Raw genomic sequence first — 13,730 nt, 5'->3', positions numbered from 1 at the left:
GAAATGTCTAATGCTTATTCATATCTGCAGATCTTTGTAACTCTAAGCTTTGTTTTCTTCCAGACAACCTCAAAACTATAAAAGATGTCAAAGAATAATAACATTAGCAGAAAGAGAGAGCAGAGAAGTCAAAGGAGGAAGAAAAAAAAGTATATATCCAGGTAAGACCGAAAAAAGATGGAAAGGCAATGGCAGAGTTGACACAAATAGAAGATTAGGCTGTGTTTCAGTAACCCTGCCAGTCATGGAGCATGTCATCCAAATCCTGAGCTCTGGTCTTACTCAGGAGACTGTTCCCTAGTAAAACTATAATAGCATTAGAGTTAGAAATCTCAAGTACTGTAAAAGTAACAGAATTCCAGAGTAGTAAAAAGGGAGGGAATTCCAGACAGTAGGACTAGTAGCCTAGGGGTAAAAAAGGGTTTAGGCAGGTTCTGGTCTTAACTATGTGAGCTTTTTACATACACATTTCCAAGACTTCACTTACTTCACGGTTAGCCTGGTGCAAATGAGATCAGGCTAATACGTGCCTCTGATTTCCCTTGTAAAATTGCCATAGACTACAATGTAAGGATAATCTCTTACCCCAAATCTTAATCTAATTTCCGTTCATGAGGGAATCATAAAAGTGTAAAAGTTACCAGGCCTTTTAACATTTTTAATATGGCAAAATAACAGCTTAGTAAATGCATTTTGTCCCTCTGGGAAAAGGAGTGAAAAGGGCTTTTGCCAAAGTTCGTTAGGACATGAGGTCAGCCAAGCTAATTAGAGTCCCAGAAAAAGTATTATGTGATTCTTAGTCATAACCAACCCTGTTTTAAACTCAAAATGCACAGTAAAAAGCGGCTTCAAAATGATTTAAGGCATTTAGAAAGTGAAATACTACATGTTCTACTTCAATGACCATTTAACAGTTGCAGAAAAATAAATGTCGAACTCACTGCATGTTTGCAGATGCAGGTCCTACAGCAAGGAGCACTTTATGGTCCACAGGAAATACTCATCATAGCTGTACGATCAGGAGCTCTTCCACCAGCCTTCAGCAAAGCCATGCACCATCACAGCTTTCTGAAAGTCAGTAACAGCAGTTATCCCCTCCACGTGCCCAGGGAAATGTTACACTTCCAGAAGAGATTATGTAAAAATACTTTGTGACCAACCAATCCATAACCCCTTTGAAGAACTTGTTGAAAGCTTTGCTCCCTACCAGATTAGGTGCTAGGAGCTTGACAAGTGGCGGCACATGGTGTCTTGCTATTATTGTTTGGGGAATAGGTTTCCTTCCAACCACCTCAAAGAATCTGACAATTTCTTCCATACTGGTTCACTAGCTGCCAATTAATTCAAACATAAAACTCTAGGCACTCATAAAGGTCGATGGATTGCAATTATAATGGAGGGCTATAGGCTCAATTAAATTGATTGTTTAACATGAAGAATAAGAGACTGATTGAAACAAGAACTGGAGATGGCCAAAATCCTTCTTTTTGAAAAATGACACTGCAGTGAGTTACCTATTTCAGTGACTGTTGGCCCGGTCAATATTTAAAACTGAATGGCATTAAGATATTTCAATAAGCAGCGTTAAGAGTAAGCACGTTTAATATACTATCACCAAGAATTAACTGGAAATTGGCCCCCGTTGTTCTAGATGCCATACAGAGAGAAAGTGGGACATAGCCACAGTACTGAACAGCTGGAATCTAGGCAGCTAAAATAGACACAGTGAGTGCAACAGAATCATGTAAAAATAATAATGGGTTTTGAAAAAGATGGGGAAACACAGACCATACTGCCCCCATTCCCAAGGGCGTCTTCTGCCTTGGTCCTGTGCCATGCTCAGTTTTGAGGAACCCTCAGGGCCAAACAGGATGATGGTCTTCATGGAAAGATTGCAAGGCATTTGTTTCTTGTCATATGAGACTTACAAAACATTGTGACAAACTATGGAGGTTGTTTGCAACAGCATAAATGCACTTGCTGAATTAGCTGAACAACAGCTTGGACTGTGACAGTGAAGTCAGATCTCCAGAGACAAAAGAGTGAAAAACTTTTTTCTCTGTTTATATCACAGAAGGAGTGAAGAAGTCCAGTGAACAACTGGTAAGTAAGCTGTCCTGAGAATGGACCTAGGATACAGGTCCGTTCCACCGGCTGAAGTCTCCGTGAGTTTCTCTCTCATCTCCTCATGCACAGGTGATGAGTCTGGAGGAAATCACGGTGCTGCTCCTCGTGCCTCCAGCACTGCAGGGTCTCCCCAGCACAGCCGCAGCTCTGCTGTGTTCCTGGGCAGAGAGGACGGGGCCATGACAAGGAGGCATTTTTATTCCCTTCCTTGAAGTACCTGCTGTCCTTGCTGCAGAGGCCCAGCATTTCAGTGGCTTTGATGTGGTCACACAGGCAGCTTGGGAAAACCATTTCTGACTATTTTGACTGACTACAAGAAAAAAAAGTAATAAAAATGTCTTCACTGTGTATAAAAGCAGCACCAACTTCAGGTCTGTTTCCCCTATCACCAACATCAGCAGCAGTTCTCAAGGACTCACCACTCCAGGATCTCCAGGATCAAGCACTTTGGAAGCTTCTGCTAATGATTTTACTAGCAAATCTGACCAGTAGCTCCCTTAGCACCCCAGCTCTCAATTATACAGCCAGGACTGGAACCACACAACAGTGAAAAATGTGTTAAACAAAACTGTTAGAAAGGATTTGCTTTTCAAGGGTATGAACCAAGCCCTTCAACAACAATCAGCCCATTTCACACCGACTCCACAATCCACAGTGCAATAAACCTGGGTATTGGCTGATTTGGGATACATAGCCCTCCTGTGAGGACTCATATCATACAGCGTGTGCACTCTCCATGCACCTCTTAGTTCCAGATCTTCTTGGTAGAGCCCAAGTGTGCCTATTCCCATGACTTGGGCTTTCCACGTGGGCAAGCCGCTGGAGGAGCCTCGTGCTCTCCTGGCCCCCTGGACCAGGCTCGAGGAGCACTAGATTTCAATGAGGGCTGCAGCTGCAGCTGCAAAGTACTGATCTGGATCCAAATTTCCCAAAGTAGTGCTCAGATGATTTAGTTCCTTGTTGAAAGGAGCCAGCACTGGATTTTAAAACTGAAATCAGAGCCAAACTTCCTCAAAGTCTGGGAATGTTCTGATCTAGTGGGTTTGGTTCGAGCCCGTCTCTAATATGAACCATATAGACACAGGGCCCAAATCTGCTTTCATTTCCATTCACTTGACATGAGAGCAGGTTGGAAAACTTCCTTGCAACAGAAGTTTGTTGAGAAAGGCCTACAGAGTCAACCAGTTATTCTGATATTCTGTAAACTTCAAGGAAAATTCCTCCATGACTATATTTTAAGAGATAAATAGTTCTCTTCCCAAAAAGGTATTTCCAATAGTTTTCATTTTTGTTGTTTCTAAACATATCTATGCTGTTACTTTTTCACAATGTGTCATTTTTTCATGACCTAGCAGCAGCACTTTGACATACTGTGCAATTCTACATATTATAATTGAGGATATATCATCACAGCATGATCATAAGTGATATATTCCATTCCTTTTATTTTATCTGTGGCAGTAATGCTTAACATGAACTGATACAGCTCATGCTTTCTTCCAGCTCAGTGTACAGCTTGTGGGAAAAATTGGCACTTAATGTACTGCTATACGGTGAAATTTTATTTTATTCTAAAAATCATTCACAGATGAAATGCTATTCAAAACCAAATGTAAAATCAAAATATGACATAAGAAAACTCTGTCTTTAAAAGTGTCTTAGAAGGAGCTCTTCCTGGATTCTTTTCACTTGACTTGATTTGATTTGGAAGAAAAATGAACAGTGACCAGTGAGACAGAAGAGCTAAATCTGACCAGTTCAGCTTTACCTGTATCTGCACAGACTGTAGAAGATTAGGTCCCAATTTATCTTGCAGATGAGAACCACATCTATGGAAGTAAAACAGCTTTTGCACAGAAAACTGCAAAAGCACAAACAAAAATAAAATTCCTCTCTAAAATGCTCCTAAATGATGGACCAAATGTAGTTCTGATGCAGAGCAGTGATCCTGAAGGTGGGCAAGCTGATGGAGGCACATCCGTCCTGGCATGGACCTAGCCCGGAGGGCAAGCAGCATGGCATAGCAGAGAGAGGAAGCCACACTCCAGGATGGTGGCTAGCCCTAAGAGCAGCCTCGGCAACTAGAAGCCTGCTTTACTCTTGGCAAAGCCAATTACATTCCCCAGTTTCATTGCTTAGCCTGCAAGGTCAGAGCAGCCTCTGGCCCAACACAACATGCAGACCACTCTCCAGCACCGAGCTGATGTGCCTGGTGCCCCATGCAGCCCTCTGCCAGCTTTTGGTACCGGGACTTGCAGGAAAGATGGTGCTCAGGTGGGCTACAAGGCCGCTAATCATGCTGTCATGTCTCCCAGGATAAAGTCATTAACTTTGAAGAAATGCACTATACGCAAATTCAATACCTCCTTTGTTTTTAATGACCATGCGGTAATAGGACACAATACATGGAAAATCGCAATCTCAAATAACCCCACAAATGTATGAGCCTGGGATCTGCTGTCTTGGCAACTAACTCAGTGGATAATGCAGGCCACAAATTTTTCCAAAAGATAAACATTTCTGGCACATTAGCACACATGGACATCACAAACCAAAACTGGGGGAACTGGCATGTGCAGTAGTAATTTTAAATGTTGCTGTTCAGGGTCATTGGTATCAAATAGCCTTTGTTTGTGTGCTCTAGGGTTTTGTTTGCTTTGTTTTGTTCATTTTGTAGGTCATCCTGGGCATGAACATCCTGATTTGGGGTCTTAGATAATGCTTTCATCTGCTTTCTTTTGGACTTGACATATTTTCTTTGCTTAAAGACTTGCTATTACCGACAAATAGCAGGCTTACTTGCAGGAAATCCCATTTCAGTCACCAACTATTCATTTATTGTGGTTAATGCTTTAACTTGTATTTGTGTTAGATTAAAACCATTACTGTGATTATCTTAAATACCCATCAGATATAAGATTCCTCACTGTGAGGAGCCATGCATCTTTGAACCGGACAATCCAGGAACAGTAATTTTCAGCTAAACCAAGGAAAAGATAAGATGTGTGCCTATGTTCATAATAAAGACATGTGGCATTAAAAATTTGTGCTTAATTTACATTAAAATTATGATGTAAGAAATAAGCCTTTTCACTTGGTTTGTCCAAGTTTGTCAGGTGCTCCCAAACCTCTGCATTTTGCTCCAGATTCCCTAAGTAGAGCAACATGCCCCTGTATTTTACAACACCCACTGAGCAAGTATCATGACCATGCTCTTCACACAACAGACAATTACTTCGTGCAGTAGATCAAGGACTTCTGGAGTGCATCAGACTTTTAGCACATGCAGAGACCCTCTGGGCAGAGCATGGATATGATTTCCTCAAAATCTGCATTGACAAAGTTTCTGGTCTGAAAAACAGGAGGGTATGTCCTGGAAAACCCAGATGTGTGATAGTTTTAACTGAGTCTAGTCACAGGAGGGATTGTGAAGGGGTAGATTAGGCCACAGATGACCATAATTCTTAGAAAATGCCCTCACCAAAATAACAATCAGCCATGGCCTATATGCAAAATTCAATTTTCTTTTCATGGGGAATGGAAAAACCACACTTCTGGCATAAAAATTATTCTTCCCTGACAAGTTTCAAATCCTAGTCCCATGGGAGTATGGAAACACTAGCCCTTCCTAAAAGCAAAGGAACAAAAACACACTACAATAAAATTTTTCACTAATGTATTTTTCCTTAATGTCATCCTTAAAAACAGCTGGATACATGTTACTAGCTTCTGCAAAAGCATCTAAGTGAGACATACACCTAGGAAGTTCTCAGCCAGAAATGTAAGAAAATTAATTCAGAATTGCAAACATCTGGCACAATCAAAACTGCTCAAAAAAAAGCCCTTATATAGGGCAGTACTAGACAAACTTAGCAATGCTGATGCTCTGTCCATAGCAAAATGGGTTTAATTCAATTTAAGAGTCTTCACAAATGATTGTATCTTTTTAATTAAATTAATTTAAAAGCCTATTTTATTTTTAACTGGTGAAAATTTCATGCATAAACCCAAGAATAAACAAACAAATAGAAAGATGCTAAGGAAACAGGACAATAATATGCCTTTATGTGCAAGACAACTTGATTCATTAGAGTAGCGTGGCAGAAGCAAACTTTTAAAAAGGACTTAAATGTGGTCGCTCTAATCCAGACCCAAATCTAGCCTGGTTACTTCACTGTAATTGAGATCAGATTCTGATGCCACCAGCAAAAGTTGCAAATACTCTTCCGAATACCATTAGTTCACCCTCACATTTGCTGGCAGAGCTTTAGCAACACATTTTGGCACCTGGGAAGCCTTCTTCCCTGGATTGCTTCTGGCTGCTTCTGCTGGCAGGGGTGCACCGCTGGCTGGCTGATGTCGAAGGCAAAAGCAAAGGCTGTCTTGCTGGGGCTCTGGCTAGGGGTGCACTGGACAGCGTCCAGGAAGCGAACAAAGCGATCAGAAGGCAAAGGTGTCTGCAGTACGCCGGATAAAAGGAAAAGTGACCTGTCTGGGAACAAATCCAAAGTTTGAAGGAGGGGAGGTGTGACTGTGCCTTCCTAATTCTGTCCAGGTCTCAGAGAGAGAGAGAGAGAAAAAAATAGCACTGGGGGAGTCATTTTCTCATGCCATCTCCAGCCAAAAGTGAGCTGTTACCAGAAGTCTTCTGAGCCACACTGAGTCAGGAACAGAAAAAATAAAGGGCTCTGGGACTTAGGGCAATACGTAGATGGCTTGAGGCACCCACTTCCAAAGCTGTCATCCACAAAAACTCCACCCAGCAGCCACACAGCCCTGGAAGTGCCAGCATCCACAGGGCTCCAGTGGGGTGCGGACACAGGCCTCTCAAACCCCACACCAAGCTATGTGGTGTGGGCAAGCTCAGGCACAGGCACAGGGATGAACCCCTGGCTACAGGCTGTTAAACCTCCCAGAGACCAGGAAATATGAACCGGGAGGGTTTTGTCCACAAGCATCTGTGCTCTGAACAAAGCTACATCTCTGCGGGCTGCTTCTCTCCTTTGCCAGAACAAGTCACATTTACCCCACAGGGGTTTTTCTCACATTTTATAGGCAAAACAGAATGCCTGGTGTGGGCCCAGGCTTGAAAAGGGATGGCGCAGCCCCACCTCTGGTCTGGAGTATTCCAGAGTGAGGGTCTTGTGCAGATGTTGGCAGGTTGCTCACATCAGAGAGATAGCAAGTATGGAACAACGGGGCTTGTGTTAGTTCACTTGAGTCCTTAAAGCAGCAAGTGAGCAGTCAATGGGACCTGTGCAAAAGCAGGCATTGCACTGTAAAATGATGTACTTTCTCTGGGCCACATCCATGCTTGGGCTGCTCCCAGGGTAAGGGTGGTGAGACAGCAATAGGTAGGAGAAGGCTTTGTTGTTTACACATTTAAACAAGTTAAGGCCATACTTTTCCTAATATTCACACTGATCACAATTTTCTCTTTATAAGTGTATTTATATATGTATGATGCATTTTAATTGATGAACATACGTATACATATACTGCGTATTTATTTAGATTGTGAAGAGACTATCTCATCCTGCATTAGTAGCACTTCAAAACCTCAACCAGTGCTATTGTGAGGCTGGAAGCCTGCCTGTTTATGCAGATAATTGTAAAATATAATTCTTCCTTTATCTTACACCCTCGCTATTCATATAATACTGTAAAATCCGATCAAGGCACATCACCAGAGGCTCAGCAGTGTGTGTGTGCAAGCAGGTGTCCCATCCATCTCTGGTATTGATACGAACATCAGCCCATGCAAGAGACTCAAACAACAGTAAATAGGTTTCACACAGCTTTAGCAACACTTTGAGTTGTTTTGTTTTGTTTTAAAAAAGGGAATTGAAAGCAGTACTAAATAAAATGAGAGGGGTCACAAGTCTGTGGCCAAAATGGAACAATAACCATAGTAAACTGTTGGGCAATAAGAAACAAGAAGAGTTTTTCTTGATTGCTTTTGTTTGTTTGTTTGTTTGTTTTCTACCCTCCTTGAATGTTTTCCACTTCATGTCAACCACTGGATTGTGGAAATTGATTCCTTCTGGATCTTTCCCAGTTATGTGTGCTGGGACACTGGCAGTCTGCAAGACAGAGAGAATAGTTGCCTCTGATTCAGATTTCTTGTTTCTTCTGTGGGAATGATCCTCTTTCAACGGGTTGAATTTCTCCTGTAAGACTGGGAGCTACTAAAGGGTTAGGAGCTCCAGCATCCACGCGGTGGTGTCAAGTGGCTTCTGACCCATTTCAGAGCAGTCTATACATTGCAGCTGTTTATGAACTGCCCGTCACAGCAGAAGGGGCGATGGTGTGCAGCTACTTCACTTTTCCTCCAAAATGTTTGTGCCTGGTTTGCAGACTGGCTGAGATGCCAAATACCAGTCCTTTTTGCTGTCCTGTCAGCCATCAAACACCAGACCTACCTGATGACCATCTCTACTGAGGAACAACGCAACCAACTGCCAAGCGCAGCAGCACCTTGGAATAGTGCGTTGAAGTGTCAAAACCAGGGTTAGGATCTCCAGTTATTTCAAACAGGCTTTTGATCTCTCACCCCTGTAAGATCTCATAGACTGTTACTCAGATGACTTCCCTTCAGCAAAGGCAGCTAATAAAGGCTTTGGACTACCATTAGGTCAACTAGCAGTTCCACCTGCAAACTGAGCCTGGGGAGATCAGGGAGCCAGTGGAAGTCACAAAACAAAACCTTGTCCCACATGTCATGGGAAGGGACTTCCTCTGATCACCTGCAATGGGTGCAAAGATCTTCAAGCTGTCATAAAGCCATATACTCGTCAAGAAGAAACCGCTGCTGGTTAGATGAGGCTGGTGATCATTCCTGACTAATGGAAGAAAGCTCAGTGCTTGCATGACCTTTAGGAGAGCTACTCAAATGACTGTGAACTGTTTAAATAAAAGCAGAGTTTGGCTCTAAATAATCAGTAGCTTAAGAATATCAATAGTGTCTCAGTGGGTTAGGGGAAAAATGCATTACAGGTGGCTTTCTAATTGACCAGAGAAAATCTTGGAAATTTAATCAACACTTTTAGTCTACACATCAACAATTCGTTTCACAGATGTTTTGTTAAGAGGCCCACAGGCCTTATGTTGAGGAAAAACTCCATTCAACATTCTCTATTTTTACTCACATTGTTGAGTGAAGAGAAAATAGATGCTTCAGTTGACAGTCGAGGTCCCATTTTGCTACACATCGTCTACATGCGAAGCAGCAACCAGTCCATCCCAGTACATTTACAAAGTGAGCACATAGTGCAAGAGCAGGTGCCTAAAAGAAACAGGAGGTACTCAAACTAACAGGGAAATGATTAAGATTAATATGGTAAACATCAGCCACCCAAAGCCATTCTCAGACATTTTATAGATTAACTATCTTCTCAGAGGCATAAAGCTCAGCAAGTCTGAAGTTATCTGTGGAGGTACGAGACACACAATGTCTACTCCTTGATGCCTTTGATGAGTATGGCTCTTTCTGAAAAAAATCCGTTATTTATTTTTTGGTGAAGCATTTCATTAAACATTATGAAAGGAAAGATATTTTCTGCAAAGTGAAAACAAAAAGCAGTATTTCTGAATACGAAGCATCCATGGGAGATGTTTTTGTTTGTTCCTCCAGCACAAGCCAAATCTTTATCTGCTCATTTTTATTAGCATTATTGATGCATCAGGGAAAAAAGTAAGCAACCAGAGAGTGTTCTTTAAACAGATAATAAAATCCATCATTCTCAAAATCGAAAACAGATTGCTTCATGCTGAAAAAAAATGGTCTCATCATAGGCATTGTTTTACAAGGGAAAAAAGACTATACTCATTTGTAAAATGAGGAACTTTCACAAACAGTGAAAACCAAAAGTGCTGACACAAGAAAGGAAGAATGTTACCACATTGCGATGCGAAGAAAAGAGACCAAAAAATCCAAACCTATACACTTTCAGTCCTATGCATATACGCCCTCGCTACATTCACTCACTCACTCATTCTCTTTCTGATGTGATTCAAACATTTTAAGACGAAAAACTAGGAATCTCTTCCAGTTGAGTGGGCTTAGACCAGGTTCACGTGGGCAATGGGTACGTATGCCCAGAAGTGTTTCGGTCACCTTCTCCTTCCTGTATTTAAATCTGATTCTTTCTTCCATTAAGGAAAGAGAAATCCATTTTGTATCTGCAAACTCTGCATAAAGGTAGAATAGACAAAAGCATTCTTGTTAGTGATTAACTTTCTTCTGTCCCCTTCCTTGTTGTTTCACTTATTTGAAAGATTTTTGGGTTTGGTTCTCTGGAGCAAGGATTGTCTTACCCAAACACTATACAGCAACTAGCAAAATGGTTCCCTTGCTTGGATGGGAATTATTAGCATTACTGCAATATCTATACATAATAATAAAAGAAGATTTCCTCTTTAAAAAATGCCCTAGCCTTTCCCCACTGAGAGGAACTGACAAAAAAAGACTTTTAAAATTACTCTATTATGTTTGACACCGGGTTTAGTCAAGAAAAATAGGAAACTATGAGTATAAAAATCCTCAAAAATAAACCAACATGGATAGCACAATGGGGGAATTTTGCACAAGCTGTAGTATTCCCATAACTGTTTAAGAACTAGGTGGGGAAAAAAGGCATCAGATTTGTCTACTTTGACTTCTGCTTAGGAAAGTAATAACTTTCCACCTAGGAAAATAACTCTCTTCTTCCTGACCGCTGTCCTGTCTGTTGAAGAACATCTTTTAAACACCCTGTTTCTTCAATACGTCTTTGTTGCAAACCAAGACTGTGATCTAATGCTTAGTCAAGAAGGGATCTTCCTGGCACAGGGCCTTCTGGTGGGTATCACACAAAGGCTTGGATGAGCAAAGTCTCACATGTTTGTTTCAGACTGTGATGACCACCTTAAATTGACACCAGAAGAGACGCTTCCTTCTCCAGACAACAAACTGTTGAAATGCTAAGACCAAACTTTTTAATGAAACCAGAAGGCTCAAAGACTATACTGCCAGCAAGATGTGTTTCATCAACCACGTAATATAGTCCAAGAAGACAGAAATCTCAGCAGTGAGTCAGGAAGGATGGTTATTTCAGATTTTAATAGTAGTAGTGAACTCTATACAAATCTGTAGGGAAAAGAAAAGGAAAAACTGAGGAAAGAACCTCTCTGTAGAAGGTAAATAAAGAAAGATAATCCTTTTTACAGGGCTTTCCAGTCAATGATAATAATAAAATGTTTTCAAAATAGCAATAATAATAATAAACAGATGAAGGGTTAGATATCTCATCAAACAAATAGGATGAAGAACTGGCGCAGTTTCTTAAATAGTAGTACTGTAGTTTGTGTTTAATAAAGAAAAAGCAGCAGAAGTGGGGAAGTAGAAGAGTACTCACAAGTCTTCACCTGGTAGGCCACAATTGTTGCAGTGGGTTCTATAGGTGTTAGGACAAGAAAAGAGCTGAAGGAAGATACGCAGCAGTGGCTTGAATTTTGGTGCTTTGGGAAGCATTTTGGGAGAAGGCATTGGGGGTGTTTAAAAGAATCGTGCATGAAAAAGATTCAGAACTGTCTTTGAACTGAAGGGAGATCCACAAAACAGCTGTAAACCTCAGTCATATAGACATAGTGACATTAAGTTGTGAAGAGTCCTCAAAGTAAAGACATAAAATATTTATTTAGCAAAGAGCTGAACTGGGGCAGGCTTTGTATAAAAAAAGATTTTTTCTAGTATCTTTTCTTCTTTATATTTTCTTTCTTATTGTTTGATTCCTGCTTTCCCCAGTGACTGTTTATCTGCCTTTCTGTTACTCTATTTTATTTTAGATAATGACTTAAAATTAGAACTGCTGAATACACTTGCTAATTGGGGAGCATCAAGGGGATCGGTATTCAGATCATTTTATGTCCAAATAAAGCTCCAGTGGAAACTGCAGGTATTAGCCAGAAATGTGAAAAAATCAGTGCAGCTACTCAGGCATTAGGATATAAAAGATACCTGCTTATGCAAGTTGAAAAAGTATTCACTATGTGCATTGGTGTGTTTGTTGATTCATTATTATCTGAAAGATATTTAGTTAATTGTACTGCTGAAATATTCTGTATTGAATTTGACAATGAGGATAACAATATTCAGTGTTTTCTTTCTTCTCATTAAATTCAGACTTGCTTTTCTGTCTGAGACTTAAAAATGTTGGAAACAGCAGAATGGAAAGGTCTATGGGAGGTCTGGCTCGACCTTAACAGAGTCGTGAATCTGTCTGCTCATTTTCTATGACTCTGTCAGCTAATGTCTTCTACCAGCTATGCAACAACAGTGGAAATGTGGAGTTGAATTTTCAGTTGCACATGGGCTATGATGCACTTTGAAAGGACTATTACACTCCAAGTGTGGCCAAGATGTCCTTATGTATCCTTTGTGAATAGGTGATGATTGTCAGGACCTTCCTTTGATGCATAATAATGACTCCTTTTAAAACTTTTGCAAGTATAAGTTCAGATGTAATTCTTAATGACTCTAGGAAACAGGCTTTTCATTGTAATCTTAAAGAAATATGCTGGGCTTTGTAGAAGGAGAGAAGATTGAATCAACAGCAACTTTCAAGTGAAGTGTGAATGCAGAGAGAGACTAAATAATGATAGAGGTCACAACGTGAGAAGGCTGGAGAGGTCTGTGAGCAATTATGACAGAGATTTTCCTTTTGCAAGGTGTTAGCAGACAGTCCCAGTTTTTCTTTCCCTTATCCAACACATCTAATACAAGGCTGCTGAACAGAAGTTGAATTTGCTATGTGAATGCGCAATTGCCTTGATCTGTAGACATCATGTTAGTGTATAGCAATGGCTAGTGAAGTATTGCATCCCACTGGAAAATGCTTCTAATGGGTCTGGTTTAAGAGCTGTTGCGAGACTCAGCTCAAACACAGGTCTCCCACATGCAAGAAATAGGCTTACCTTTCGTGTATGTTTCATTTCATGTGTTTAGGCTTAGTGATTACAACATCCTGAAACTAAAATAGTAGGCTAATTAGGAGCTGGAATGAACTTCCCGAGTCACTGGGTTCATCATCTCCTGGCTTTACTGGCAACGTTACATAATGCCCCCATAAAGCAATGGAGCTTCAGCTGAAAGTTACTCAGTTCTTGCTGTTCCTCCCACACAAATGTTGCTCCACACCCTCCCTGCTCTGATGGTCAAGAATTTTCTTCACTTTTCCTGCACAATATCAGATCCACTTTGTACCCATTTGTTTCTGTGCCAGCACTGGATTATGGTATATATAGCTCTTTTCCCTCTCCACTTTTCAATTCTTTGATTTATTTGTAGTAAGCAATTCTATCCCTTTCTGGCCTTCATTTTTTTAGGCTAAGAGAGCTAGACTTTTCTAGCTTCCCCCTCCTGGATGACAATCTTCTTTTCCCTTAATGGTCTCTGCACCTTCTTTGTACCTTTTTCCCTCTGAATTCCAGCCTTCCCGATTATGCCTGACCTGAACAGTACATAGTAATCCAGATAAGTTTTGCTGTTTTTTGTACTAAAATGACAATGCTTCCCTCTCCCTCCTAGATGTCTTCTTTAAGACTGTGTCATGCTGGTAGCTGAC

Source organism: Falco biarmicus, chromosome 6, assembly GCF_023638135.1.
Source record: "Falco biarmicus isolate bFalBia1 chromosome 6, bFalBia1.pri, whole genome shotgun sequence".
NCBI lineage: Eukaryota > Metazoa > Chordata > Aves > Falconiformes > Falconidae > Falco > Falco biarmicus.
This window is presented reverse-complemented; position numbering follows the sequence as displayed.